Genomic DNA, 16,021 nt, shown 5'->3' on the forward strand with positions numbered 1-16,021 from the left:
AGTATAGTGTGCATTAATTAATTTGTTGATGGTAACCTTTTGAATCTAAATATAGCATTCCCTTTAAATTTAATCATCCTAAAATTACTTAGTTAACATGACTGATCTAATGAAATTGATGTTAAATGTTCTATTGATTTTCTCCTAACAAATTATATATTTTTATACTGTCATTTTCTGGTTGCTCAGTTTCAAAAGAAGATTGCTTCATATTCCTCAAAACTTAGATAAATGATGGTGGTATAGATCTGCTTTGATTTGGAATTATTTTTTTTATTATGGAAAACCAATTATGCAGAGAAATTACATAAATATCCTAATACAGAAGTGCACAAATATATTAGGGTACATTTCAATCAGCAGCCAATCAACATTTCAGTCTGCAGCCAATTCATTTACCATTACTTTTTTGAGTTGATTAAAGACTCCAGGTGGAAACCCATGCAAACATATGAAAAACATAAAAACTCCACACAAAGAGGGCCCTGGTCAGAAATCTATCTCACGAACCAGGGTTGCTAAATGAGTCTGTGCCAGGTGTACTACCACCGAATGCTTCATTTTAAAATGCATTATTATTAACTCTGTCTACAGAATGTAAGATGAAGATCACAGGTTTGCGTTCTTTGGAAAGGTTAAAATTAATGTGAAAACACGAAGTAAACTATCAATCCATTAAACTGAATAAAAAGAGAAAAACGTCATTAGGATCTCATAATATCTAAAAAGTTAAGCACAAAAATAAATATTTTACAGACCACTGCTTAAGACTGGGAACATGTACCTCTTAGAAATAATATGTAAACAAATTATTTCACATAACAAAATCAATGAAGATAATAATATAATATGCAAAAATGTTGTGAGACCTGGTAATTCAGCAATAAACTGTATGATGAATTCATGCTGATGCTCTGCGATATTTGATTATAGGGTATAATTCAGGGATGTACATTAATTTGGTATTTATGTACATCTGTGATGTTTGCAGACCTGCACATGTAGGCACCACTACTGAGCATGCCTGCGCTGTTCCTTCTATGTTGCTCCACTGGCCCTGTCAGCATGGTTTTACTGGACTACCTGAGTAATCTAAGGGTTGCTCATATATGTAACCTGATGACTGGGTCTTCGGACACAGCGGTGGATCACAGAAGCCCGAAAGTGGGCCTCTTTTTTTAACTTAAGATACATCCAGTGGCTTTTGCATTCTTTAACACAAAAGCTGAGTACAGGAATGAAGTATTTGTACTATAGAGTGCATCTATAAATCAGGCCTATAGTTCCAATTTCCAATAATTATGTAAAATACCAATAAATTAAAAAAATAGCTTTCATAGTTCAAATTTAAAATGTGTGTATCTAGAACAGATGTGTCCACATACATATATTCCTCTTGTGCTACACATAAATCATGAGTTTCGTGTGACTCGGCAGTGTGTCTTTGCTTGCAATTTTTTTTTTTTTTACATTTATCCAAAAATGATATGAGGCATGCCTATATTCTGTTTGTGAATGTGGGAGCATCTGCAGATAAAATACTATGTTACAGTGTTTTATTGAAAAATTTGGCCTGCTAATAAGACCATTGTAATTGAAAACATTGCTTGTGAAGACACTCAGCACTATTGAGTCATGCTATAGTACGACATGACTAGACAGGGTGTTTAATACTCAAGGAGCAAACAAATGCATATGGACAGAGCAGGCAATTCCTTTTTCTATCTGATGGCAGTGAGTGAAACTAAATCTCTTTTTATAAGTAACCTCTGCATATATTTTTTCATATAATACTAAGCTTTATATATATATTTATATATATATGTATTCAAGGAAATTCTTAACCATTTATATTGAAAAAAAAATAACTTTCCTTATATTAAGAAATATTAAGAAATATATCAAATAATGTTTAAATATGAGTGCAAATAGTGAACTTTAAATGTGAATGTGAAAGATGTACAAAATGTACTAAGGCAAACCTCATTTATAAATGGCAAATGCAATCTATAAACATAAACGCCATCGTTTTTACCAGTCTATTTATGCCTATTTGGGGGTCATAAATCATATTAAGGACCTTTGTTTGTACACATTTACAGTATCTTTATTTATCTTGTCAATCCAATGCTCAAAATATGAAATGTGGCCAATGAATGAGGCAGAGAGTCAGTCTATCACTGTAAAATACAATGTAGCTCAATTCAGGCTGAACAGTAATCCAATATGCCAGTCAGTTTGATTTATCCTAATTCAAAATATATTTTACAGTGGCAGAGATATTTGATGGTGTGTTCCATTCATACTGGTGTTGTCAGAACTGGCTTCTAGATTAATGTAATTACTAAGGCAATAATTATGATATTAAGAACAGACAAGGAAAACCAGGGGAAATCTTCCCACCTGTGTCTCTCTTACATGTAAACTTTTAGACAAACTTTTTTAAAATTGTGCTTTATTTAACCATTTCAAGCACAAAGCAAAAATATATTCTGAATGCTTAGTGGATATGAAATGAGAAGATCATAACACATATAAAATACATAAAACTGTTGAAAAATGTGACCGCCAATATACTTTAATATTTAACATCCAGGTGTATTTTATATATAGTTAAATTAAGTACTTAATTAAACTAAAACAAACTCAGAAATGTCAGACATATTCTTATCCATAACCACTGGGGGCAGGTCCAAGCCCAACCTGGCCGAAACATATAAGGAGTTCAACCATTTTAAATTGCATTTATAGATACTATACGTTAAAGAAAGCTAGTCCACATAGTTAGGCCCTGAGGAAGATTAAGACCTATAAACACTTTAGCTAATGTAAATAAATAAAATAAAAATGTAATGTCTGGTGTATTTATCCATCTGTAGAGACGGGATGCAGTTAAAATCCCGGCGGTCGGGATCCCGGCGTTCAGAATCCCGACGCCGGAATCCCGACCGCCGAAATGCCGACACATTCTCCCTCCTGGGGTGTCCACGACACCCCTGGAGGGAGAATAAATTAGTGTGCCGAGCGTAGCGAGGCACCGAGCCCGCTGCGTGGCGAGCGCAGCGAGCCCGCAAGGGGGGGCGATCCACGTCCCCCCCTTGTCGGCATTTCGGCTGTCGGGATTCCGGCGTCGGGATTCTGAACGCCGGGATCCCGACCGCCGGGATTCAATACTGAATCCGTAGAGACACCCATTTAAGGTAAATTGTTCATACTCAACATATCTGAATTGGCATAAGAAATGTAGCCAATGTGAGCAGGAGCTGTTTTTTAGCAAAGGAAAATTGGAGCAGAGAATTTAGAATATGAAGGCCATGACCACTAACGTTCACCTAACAATGTCTGCAGAATACCAAAATCAGGATCAACCTGTCATGTAAGCCCTCCTCATCCACACAAAACACCTTTAAAATTAAGAAGTCTATAGTCCGCACTTGCAATACCCAATATCGGGCATCTTATATCTGGTGTCATATTATCTATACATATAGGGGGATGACCATCTCCCACTCTTCGGTTGCGGAAGTGCCGATACATTACATCCTGTTTATCTGTAACTATAAAAACAGAATCAATAAAGGTACAGTATAATGTTTTCTTCTTATAAAGTGCATTAATATATTAAGAAAATCCAATATATGTTAAAATACACTAATTAACCATTAAAATGGAGAATTAAATAAATACTATAAAATATAATCCAATCGTACATGTAATAAAACACAAGGTTATCCGGCCTATGGGTCCCTAATGTCTAGGTCGATAGTTACTAGGTTAACCACTATTGGTTGAAAGTGACTAGATCGACACATAAGAATGGTCCACGTAACTTAAGTTGACAATTACAGAAGGTCAATGCAAGCTTAAGGTCAACATAGGCATGGTTGACACTCAAAAGGTTGACACAAGTTTTCTATTTTTTATTGTTTAGACCGACTTGGTTCATACTTTATTATCCAAGCGAGTATAGAGTGAGAAGGTAATAGTGTGCCAAACACAGCGAGCCACTGTGCCCAAAGCATGGTGAGCGCAGTGAGCCATGTTAGGGGCAGTGGTACACTTATGCGGTGTCCATATCAACATAGACACCCCAAAAAAGGGAAAAACCCATGTTGACATTTTTAGTGCCAACTATGTCCATGTTGACCTTAAGCTTGTGTCGGCCGTATGTCACTATTAACCTTTGGTATGTCATACAGTTTTAGGTGTCGACTTAGGCCCTTATTCTAGTTCACTCTTTCTGACAAAATTCTTCTTGTGCACTGCAGGAGGGCAGATGTAAAATGTGCAGAGAGATTTGATTAGATAAATTAGATTTGGGTGAGTTATTTTGTTTCTGTGCAGGGTAAATACTGACTGCTTTATTTTTGCACTGCAATATAGATCTCACTTTGAAGTAAAACCCCACCCAAATCTAATTCTCTCTGCAACATCTGCCCCCCTGCAGTGCACATGGTTTTATCCATCTAAGAAGGATTTTGTCAGAAAAAGTGAACTAGAATAAGGCCCTTAGTCTCTTTCAAACATCTAAAGCAGTTTCCTTCTAGTAAATTTTATATCCATAATCCTTTTTATTGTAAGTAGTATAGATGGTCGGCGCTAATTCCAATACAGAAATGTTTGTTAACACTCGAGCCGCTGGTTCTCAGTAAAAGGGGGGCTGCCCTTTCGAAATAGTAATGGAAGGGTTGGATATGAAGACCTACGCTCAGGGTGTGCAATAAGTAACTGACAGTGTGTGATTGAATAAATGCAAGTTTTGTTCACTAACAGGATATCCAATATATGCTGCGTGCAGCTGGGGCAAAAAATGTGTGAAAAAGGGGGGGGGTTTATGTGCTGATGGGGTAAAGCACACAAGGGGTGGTGGAATAATGGCAGTCAATGGGAGAGAAAATAAAGTCACAACACACGGGTAAGTGGTGCGGGGGGCTGGCGTCCCGTCCCACCCGCAGTGCACTTTACCTGTTCTCACCGGACGGGTGATGCTGGTCCTCTGTCCTCCTTCCGATTGCTTGCTCAGTTTCACCACGGCTGAATCGGCGCCTTGACCGCTCGATTCGCCGGCTTCCACAGCCTCAGCACAGACGGGACTCCCGGGTTCGCATCTCGCGGGACTTGGCGCCGGGGTCCGTCTGTAGCGAGTGCCGTGCACTCGACTCCCAGCCGGGAGGAGACTTGTAAGGGTGTCTTTAGTGGTGGCAATGTAGCTCCAACGCGTTGCGACCCTCTTGGGTCTTGGGTCATTACTCCCTGAAGAAGACCCAAGAGGGTCGCAACGCGTTGGAGCTACATTGCCAAATAGCTATAATTCCCAAATGGTATAGCGCCTAGATTAAAAGTCCATGTATCACACCAAAGTTCAAAAACGTTGGATTTCCAAGAAGGTTCTTTATTCGACTTTTAATAGTTCAAACAATGTCCCAACGTGTTTAGTCTAATATAGACTTCATCAGGGGAAATAGTTCAAATTCTACAAATACAGACAATATTTCAATACACATATAGTAAAACATGGATTATCTTTATACAATGTAAATTAATAGTATTTTTCATATGATGAATATTATGATAAACAATGAAAAAGACCGAAGAAAGAAAGTGAGAGGTGGTGAGAATGGTGGAGAACTAAATTGACTAAGTGGCTTATAACATTACTTCTTTATATAATAAATTATACACGATAGTGCTTTCTAATTTCCATAATAATCATTTGGTGATAAAGTGATGGTTTAGTGATGGGGTATGTGACTAGTACCTTCCAAAGAGGATCCAGACGTGTTAAACCTCGCCTATAGGCTACAGTAAATTTTCCAATAAATTTCAATATTAAAATTATAAATGTGATATTTAACTTTTTTTTATTTTTTATTATTATTATAGTATGGTGAAAGTGCACCAACCTGGAGCTGGATCTAACCGCCCTAATTCTTTAAAGGAATCCCGAGGTAGTTTTCCTTGGCGGGGATTATAGTTGTGTTAAATCAGCCTATAATTAAGAAAGGCTCTTATTGCCATCCCTGAATCTAAACAGGTGGTACGCTTCTAAAATAGTAAGTTACATACCTAAATCTGTGTATTCAAAAATATCCGTGCAATCAATAACATCCTGTGCTCTGGACCTTTAAATTGTGAAGATAATGGGTTTACTTCATTATAATTATTTAATTTTATTTAATTTTACTTGTGAAATAATAGGTGAGAGGTAACTATGATACAGCACATACCAATTCTTTTAGTGTAGACTTATATAGAATTGTTTTCCAATACTGGTAACCGCAGGTGAGTCCTAAAATAAGTCATACACGGATATGTTTCTATTGTATAATAGTTTACAAACAAATAAAAAAAATATTATTATTTTTTTAAATTAAAAAATAAAAAAATATTCTTTTTTTGGTACTTGTTTCCTAGCACGGCCACACCAATTAGCATCGGGATGGTCGTGTCGGAAAAATCGCGTCGGTCGCATCGCATGCGATTTGGTCGCATGCGATGCGACCGATGCGACCGATGCGATCCGATTTTTACATTGGATCCAATGTAAAATGGTCCCTGGGACCCGATTTTACATAGGATTCAATGTAAAATAGCCCCCAGACCCCAATTTCAGCACCCCTGATGGTTGAAATGGCCCCTCATTGGTAACGCCACCCCACGATTGACGCTAACCCGAAGCGTGGCGAGCGCAGCGAGCCCGCGAGGGGCGGCGGTGCGCGTCCTCCGACCTTTTCATACCCCTACTATCCACGTGGGTGTGGAGTTGAGAATAGAATAGTGTGGCGAGCGCAGCGAGCCACCGAGCCCAAAGCGTGGCGAGGGGACGCGGATACCTGTGAAGCCCGCGAGGGGACGCGGATACCTGTGAAGGTATCCACGTCCCCTCGCGGGGCTCGCTGCGCTCGCCACGCTTCGGGCTCGGTGGCTCGCTGCGCTCGCCACACTATTCTATTCTCAACTCCACGCCGTCGTGGATAGTAGGGGTATGAAAAGGTCGGAGGACGCGCACCGCCGCCCCTCGCGGGCTCGCTGCGCTCGCCACGCTTCGGGTTGGCGTCAATAGTGGGGTGGCGTTTACAATGTGGGGGCATGACGGGGCCATATACAATGAGAAATGGCCCATATTGGCCCCTTTCCCATTGATTACTATGTGAAGATGGACTTAATCAAGTCCATCTTATCTTGTGCCATTATAATGGCACATGACCGACACGACCGACGCGATTTCAATGTTAAAAATATTTTAACATTGAAGCCTATGGAGAAATCGGGTCCATCGCGTCGGTCGCGTCGTGTGCCATGTTAAGGCACACGACGCGACCGACGCAATGGACCCGATGGACGCGATTTCTCCATAGGCTTCAATGTTAAAATATTTTTAACATTGAAGCCTATGGAAAATCGGGTCCATCGCGTCGGTCGCGTCGTGTGCCTTATTAAAGGCACACGACCGACGCGATGGACCCGATTTTCCATTTGCCGGTAAAATGGACCTGATTTGAAAGAAAATCGGGTCCATCGTGGGCATCGTGTGCCTTAAAGTTAAGGCACACGACCAAGAAGATTGTGGCCGTGCTAGGAAACAAGTACCCTTTTTTTCAATAATAAAGTTCATATATAACATATTCATATCATTCATAAAGTTCATATATAACATATATTTAAATTGATTTATATAAAAATTGTTACACTGGACAACATACTTGATATTGATAGAATGTTTACAATCATTATTTCTTTCAAAAATACGGTTGTGAATTAATGGACTAAGTATTTAACCAGGTTTACATAACAGGGATAAAGTCAATTTGGTGATTCGAAAAAATGTGTCACCCCTTACCTCCTATATGAGCTCCTTCTCTTGCAGGAAAATCTACCACAATGAAAGGTATATTCCCTGATCTATACTTATAGTGGGTGGTGGATGATGTCATATCCTCCCGTTTACCCATGATGCCCCCGTGCAGCACGGTGTCTAACTTCAATCTCATGGCCGTGTCCCGGATAATTTAGATTCTGTCTTAGAACTCTGCCTTATCCTACTGTTAGTATAAGATAAATACAAGGGCGAACCTCGATCCTTCCCTTGTATTTTAGATGCCGAGTACGTATCTATATTACTCAGATGTCTGGACTTTCGGCTTGCGTTCCAAACAAGCCGGAAGTACGTTCCACACTTAGGTCCTATGTGATGCCGAGTGTGCTCCCACTTTACTCGGACTTCTAGACTTCCGGCTTGCGTTCCATACAAGCTGGAAGTGCGTTTCACATGGTGGCCATATTTCTGCTGTTATTATGTGTTTCCCATATATGAGGTTACGTGTCCTATTAAGATGTATATTACGTGACTATAGATAGTGGATAACCTTGCGGATATTACATTGAGGGCTGGTACCTTATGGGATGATTTATAAACCATATTGAGGTGGATTAAATGACTCCTTTATACAGGAGTCTTAACTTCCGGTTTGCGTACCACGCAAGTTTAGATTGCGTTCCAACCGGTGGCCATATTCTGGGAGGTTTCCTAGTGGGAATTTTAGACTTATCTTATTGGCTCCATGTAATATAATAAATTAGGGAATGTAACTTCCTAGTATTAGCTAGCTTACCGACTATATGTATATAGTAAGTGATACCATTAAGCCCTCAAATCTTGGCCTTAAATTTTGGCCTTAAATTTTGGACTTAAATTTAGGATGTGTTCATAGCGGGGGGGGGGGGGGGGGCAGCTTTTTGTTTTAACAGCTGCCTATTTTTATTTATTTTTTGTTATTATTCCAGAGGTAGTTCTATTTGTAATCTGTCAATATATATATATATTTCCGGGGCTACTGCGGGACTCTGTTCCCAGCCGCCGGGAGGTTGAGTGCAGCTGACTTTCCGGGAGGTGAGACGCATGCTGGTGGTTGCTGGGCAACCCAGCTGAATGGCCTAACCGGATGTAGACGATGACCACTTCCGGCTGGCGGGACGGTGACGTGGCGGACCCCGGACCAGACAGGAGACTTGTAAGTATAAATGTATGTCTTGTATATTATGCATTTGCTGTAGGTTGGAGCTGAGGACGGGGCTCATACCCCGAAACATTCTCTCACCCATTAAATTCATGCTGCAATTTAGTTAATGTCTTACGAGTGCCGTTTGTTCCTGCTGTAAGGATTGGAGGTATATGTATATATATATATATATATATATATATATATATATATTTATATATATATATATATATATATATATATTACCAGGTGGTCGAGCAGCACGTCCTCAGCTAGCAAAACAAAGTGCTGGTGCCATCCACTTCCCCTCAGGGAACACATAATTCGTACAGGAGGCGGCACTCATCAATAATCACACGATGCAGCAGGAATACTCCAACATTTCGAACTTTACTTGTTCGTCATCAGGAAGCAGATGATGAACAAGTAAAGTTCGAAACGTTGCAGTATTTTTGGTACATCGTGTGTTTATTGATGAGTGCCGCCTCCAGTATGAATTATATATATATATATATATATATATATATATATGCAGCGTTATGCCGGCACTCCCAATCTTGTCTTTAGTCCCTTACAGGAATGGTGGACAACAGAGACTGCTGCTATCCTGACGACGGGGATGTTTCCCCGAAAGCGCTTGAATTGTGCTATGCCCTAAATACATTTGTTGTTTGATTTATGCATCCGTGTGCCTCCTTAATTGGAACCGTATATATATATATATATATATATATATATATATATATATATTTGTATATATATATATATAAATAACTATTATATCTTATGCCATGCGTTTGTATGTAAGTCTTAGCGCATCACTAACGTGAACTCTCCTTGTGTGCAAAACATTAAATTTATGACAACATTGTCATGGTTACAGGTTGCTAGGTTACCATTAGCATAGCCGGAATCCATTCCCCCTTGCACCTAGGACCGGACGGTCAGGAAGGAGAAGGGAGGAAACCCGGCGCACACGGGGAGTACACGTGAATGGGGTAAGACACTTGTATATATTTGGTGAGTAACACAGTTTTTGCTTTATATCTGATGACGGTTAAGTAAACCGAAAACGTTAATATTCAAGCGCTGAGTGGTCTCAGTTTATTTGCTGAATGTGAGTGCCGCCGTCCCGTGTATGTATATTTGGACAACCAGTCCTAGGAGGGCACCGCACAAGTTGGATTACAAATTATCGTTTGGAGTGCCGAGACTAAGACACTGGTGAATATCGACTGGGACGTTCGTTCCTAATCCTGTCTAAGGCACCTAACTCAACTAAGAGGATATCTTTTAACCAAGGGACGTTTGGCTATCTTTCACTTTTTCTGGATAACACTTTAATCACTGGATAACCATGGAACCTGTACAAGAGGAAGTAGCGGGTTACCGCAACACGAATTTGCCGCAAGGAGAAATCCTTACTTTATCAGATGTCGATGCTAATCGCATATTGTTCAAGGATAAGTTTTCTAACACGGAACCTAAGGAAACAAGTGAGACACAATACTTGCAAATACTCAGATTACGCAACAAAGAAACAGACTTCTATCTACATGGAGTCTGTCTGTCAGACTATTTCAGAGACAGAAAAATCCCTAAAGGGTTTAGAATACGTAATAAACCCACAATAGGACGAAATAATCCGGACTTCTGCCGAAAATGGGCAGCCGTCCTAAACAAGGCATCATTTGATCTAATTCTATTGGTTATAGAGGAAGCGACCAGAGAATTGAACATAACTAAAGAGAAAATTACCATGTTTGAAGCTACCACCCTACCAACATTGCTAGCAGATAAATCCTGTGATTGGTTGGACAAACTTAACACAGAAGTGGAGAAATATAGAAATGACCTAATTGCATTTAAGAAGAAGAAATTTCTAGCGGTGGACAGAGACTACGAGGAGAACAGGGTGTATAATTGGACCAACTTTCAAGCTGGCAGGGGCAGACCTAATAGGAAGTACAATAGACGCCCCTATAGAAATCAATTTGACACTGAAACCTCGAGTGCCACCAGTGGATCAGATAGTGCACCTAGAGAAACAGCCTCAACCTCAGGAGCATACCCTTTAGGGGTACGAACCAGAGGACAAAGAGGAGGAACCGGACTACAGGCACAAGAAGAGGGAGGCAATGTGAAAGAAACCAAAGGAAAGAAAGGAAAGAAAACCAAATAGTTCACAACCTCTCGCAGAGAACATTAACCCCTACAGAACTGACAGTTTTAAACAAAGGATTAAGCTTCATACCCACCAATAAACCTAATGAATTAAGAAATAAAATTGACCTAACCAGATTAAATAGACAACTGCGCCTAAAAGAATACTTTGATAAACTGGAACCATCAACACAAACAGATAAAACCTGCCCCATAAAATCCAAGTCGACATTTGACCCAATATCGGTCAACCCAGCAATTAAAACATTTACCAGAACACTAAATATGGAAATTTCCAAGAAAAACGAATTTAAGGGAGAGCACAATATGTCGAAGGAAGAGTACAAAGCACTTAAAGATCTTGCAACATACACAGACATTATAGTCCGTCCAGCGGACAAAGGAGGTGCGCTGGTTGTACAAGATATACAGCAGTACAAACAAGAGATCTACCGACAACTGGGAGAGAGTGAGGTCTATAAAAAACTGGAAACTGACCCTACACCAATGTACCATAAAGAACTTGAAGATATACTTAATAAAGCCATCGAGGAGGGAATCATAAAAGAAGATACTAAAAAAGCATTATTACCGAGTAACAGCAAAATACCGGTGTTCTACACAGTGCCAAAATTGCACAAAAATAGTACCAACCCCCCCGGGCGCCCTATAGTGTCCGCAAGGGACTCTTTATATTACAATGTCTCCAGATACTTAGATTATTATCTTCAACCGGTAATACAGAAACAACAGACGTACCTAAAAGATACTAATACATTCCTGAATAAAATCAAGACTTGGGAAAACCTTCCTGAATGAAGTTGGCTTTGTACTGCGGATGTCATAAGCCTATATTTATTTATTTATTTATTTATTTGCAGTTTCTTATATAGCGCAGCAGATTCCGTTGCGCTTTACAATAGTAAACAGTGATAAAACAAACTGGGTAACAACAGACAGACATGGAGGTAGGAGGGCCCTGCTGCAAGCTTACAATCTATAGGGATATAGGAGGGAAACACAAGGACAGGCACCAGTAATAGCATAGCAGTCCCAACAAGTTACAAGTCCAGAAGGGAAGCTATATAATACATAAGTGCCTCAGAGGGTTATGCGTGTAGAACTTAAATATGATAGGCTATATACATATATATGATAGGCTATATACAAGTATCCCGCATGCAAGGGGACTTGAAGCTGTTAAAGAACTGCTCACTAACAACCCTGATTATAAAGGACCACAAATATCCTTTTTTCTTGAACTACTCCAACTGGTACTAGAAAGAAATTTCTTCTTATTCAATAAGGAGATATTTCTCCAGACACAAGGATGTGCGATGGGGGCATGCGTGTCGCCATCATATGCGAACGCTTTCATGTTTAAAATTGAACAAAATCTCTTCTTCAGTAATCAGCAGTATTCCACAAAGATGAAAATGTATACAAGATTCATCGACGATGTATTTATCATCTGGACAGGCACAAGAGAAGAATTTCAACAGTTTATGGAGCTAATCAATACCCAAGACAATAACATCAAATTTACATATAATGTACAGCAAAGTGAAATACAGTTCTTGGATGTGAAACTACAGGTGACTAACAACAGCATAAGTACCAGCATATACACTAAGCCGACGGACTGTAATAACATATTGCTCGCTTCTAACCACCACCCGGTACCCCTCCGTAGGGGATTACCATACTCACAATTTCTCCGTGTACAAAGGATCTGCAGCGATCAACAGCAAAAGTTGGCAGAAATGGAAAAAATGAGGAATAAATTCTTGCAAAGAGGATATAGCAGCAAACAAGTAAGAGAAGCACAACTCAAAGCACTACAATATGAGAGTAACTTGGATACAGATAAAGTGAAAAATGACACAGAGATGATCGTTTGGGTGAACAACTATAACACAGAATCTAAGTCGGTGACAAGATTGGCCAAGCAGATCTGGCCAATAGTACAGAATGACCCTGACCTGAAAGGATTCAGAAACAGAAAATTATTACCCTGCTATACAAGAGGTAAAAACATTAAAGACTATGTTGTAAAAACGGACATTTCAGAGTTTGATAGAACGGAGGAAACACATTTCCTCAGAAGAAAATTGGGAAACTTCAAGTGCACCGGCTGTATTACATGCACGTACCTAACTGTAACGGACTATATCAAGCATCCACACAATGGTAACAAAATACCCATAAAGCATAGATTGGGATGTAACAGCAGTTTCGTGGTATACTGCATTATATGCCCGTGTAGTAAATACTACATAGGCAAAACAATTTGCAGTTTTAAAACACGCATGGCGCAGCATAGAAGTGCAATAAAAGCAGCACTAGAGGGCAAAGTAGCGGAACAGCCGGTTGCAAAACACTTTCAAAAACTCAAACATAACATATCAAGCCTTAAATACCTTATGATCGATCATATACCAATGGACCGTAGAGGAGGAGACCGAAACTTAAAACTACTGTGCCGCGAGACATATTGGATACATAAACTGAATACGCTGGCACCCGCAGGACTTAATGAGCAATTACCGCTTAATTGTTTCTTATAACTATTATATCTTATGCCATGCGTTTGTATGTAAGTCTTAGCGCATCACTAACGTGAACTCTCCTTGTGTGCAAAACATTAAATTTATGACAACATTGTCATGGTTACAGGTTGCTAGGTTACCATTAGCATAGCCGGAATCCATTCCCCCTTGCACCTAGGACCGGACGGTCAGGAAGGAGAAGGGAGGAAACCCGGCGCACACGGGGAGTACACGTGAATGGGGTAAGACACTTGTATATATTTGGTGAGTAACACAGTTTTTGCTTTATATCTGATGACGGTTAAGTAAACCGAAAACGTTAATATTCAAGCGCTGAGTGGTCTCAGTTTATTTGCTGAATGTGAGTGCCGCCGTCCCGTGTATGTATATATATATATATATGCAGCGTTATGCCGGCACTCCCAATCTTGTCTTTAGTCCCTTACAGGAATGGTGGACAACAGAGACTGCTGCTATCCTGACGACGGGGATGTTTCCCCGAAAGCGCTTGAATTGTGCTATGCCCTAAATACATTTGTTGTTTGATTTATGCATCCGTGTGCCTCCTTAATTGGAACCGTATATATATATATATATATATATATTTGTATATATATATATATATATCCAAATCAGCCGGCACTCTCCAAGTTATATGACAACTAGGCCCGGTGCCCAATGGGAAAACCAGGCATTTGTTCAGAAATAATGAATTGTATTAAAGCAAGTCGAGGTGTAACCCCCTTCGACAGGACACACAACTCCTACAGCCGGGTTCAGTCTGTGAGAAAGGCACGTTATACCGAAACGAATTCATCGACTGCCGACTGTTTGCCATATCAAGAATGGGTGGATATGTTTGTGATCCCCTATAAGCAGTGGCAGCTACAGATGTACCCAGTCAGTTTTTAATGAAAAAAGTACTGAGGACTATGGTTTTTGGAATAATTTGGATAATGGATAATTGGATAAAGGATATTCAACCTGTATTATTATTATTATTATTATTATTATTAATATTAATAATAAACAATAATAATTAATAATACTTATATGCTTTAAATACATTTTTATTAAAATACTGCAAATCTTTAAATTAAACTATAAATATCCCAATATTTATAAAGAGAATTTGAATACTTTCATTGGTGGACACATTTTTACAGCATTAAATAATCTTTAACTAAGAATCAATCAAATATCAAATATCTTTTAAGTTTGTTAGAGAAATACATTAGCATGCCCTAATTTTTTTTCTGCTCCTGAAAAAACCCTGTAATGACAATATACTCTTAAGTGGAATATGAGATCAAAGTAAAGCCTTTTCATTTTAATAGCTTGAATCTACCTAGAAATGGTATGAGAGATACCATAGCCTTTCTAAAGCTATCAGAAGAAAGTCAAATATGAAACTTTTAAACTTTAAAGAGTTGATGGTACGGATCTGATACGTAATCCCGGCGGTCGGGATCCCGGCGGTCGGAATCCCGACACTGGAATCCCGACCGCCGAAATCCCGACATGGGGGGGACGTGGATCGCCCCCCCCCCCCCCCCCCTTGCGGGCTCGCTGCGCTCGCCACGCTCGGCACGCTATTTTATTCTCCCTCTATGGGTGTCAAGGACACCTACGGAGGGAGAAAGTTTCGGGATTTCGGCGGTCGGAATTCCAGTGTCGGGATTCTGAACGCCGGGATCCCGACCGCCGGCAAATTGACCACATCCCGATGGTACAGTATAACATGCAGATATGTGTATGTATATAACCAAAGTGTATGTATATATAAATATCTGTATGTGTATAAAAATTATAGGTTGCATATAGCCCTTTCAGGTGTGATTGGGGGAGCAAATACTGATTTGTTGGTGGCTGTGTGCCTGGGAGGTGCATTTTAGCTCTTTCCCTAATCTGAATCTACTTAGTAGCCAAATATGTGTTTGCACCGGCCAACATGTGGCCCATAGCAGTTAATAAACTACAGATCCCAACATGGTTTGCCACAGTTTTAAAATATATATATATATATTGGGGCTAGCAGTACACAGGTGAGTGCATTTTATTGTAATGAAGTGGGGCAGTGCTTCACTGTGACTTGTGGGTATAAATGTTTGTTATGTTGTATGTTGCATTTGTCCCTGATCCCTGTCTCTGTACCCGAAACATGTTGGAGCAATAAAGCATTTCTTTCTTCACTGCTTACATTGTCTCCTTTCTGTCTTCATATAAGGAAGATAAGGAGAACCGTACAATGAACAAAACAACAAACAATGATGGTACTTATTATCTGGACTCCCATGTTAAATGCACCCC

The 16,021-nt window shown here is 39.7% G+C and overlaps 1 protein-coding gene across 1 annotated transcript in view; it reads right to left on the reverse strand.

Annotated features, from left to right (window-relative positions):
• Positions 1-16,021, reverse strand: part of GRM8 (glutamate metabotropic receptor 8) — a 951,427-nt gene that overhangs the window by 30,242 nt on the left and 905,164 nt on the right. The gene's annotated exons all lie outside the window — the stretch shown is intronic.

Source organism: Crinia signifera, chromosome 4 (assembly GCF_055691185.1).
Source record: "Crinia signifera chromosome 4, ASM5569118v1, whole genome shotgun sequence".
NCBI classification, from domain to species: Eukaryota; Metazoa; Chordata; class Amphibia; order Anura; family Myobatrachidae; genus Crinia; species Crinia signifera.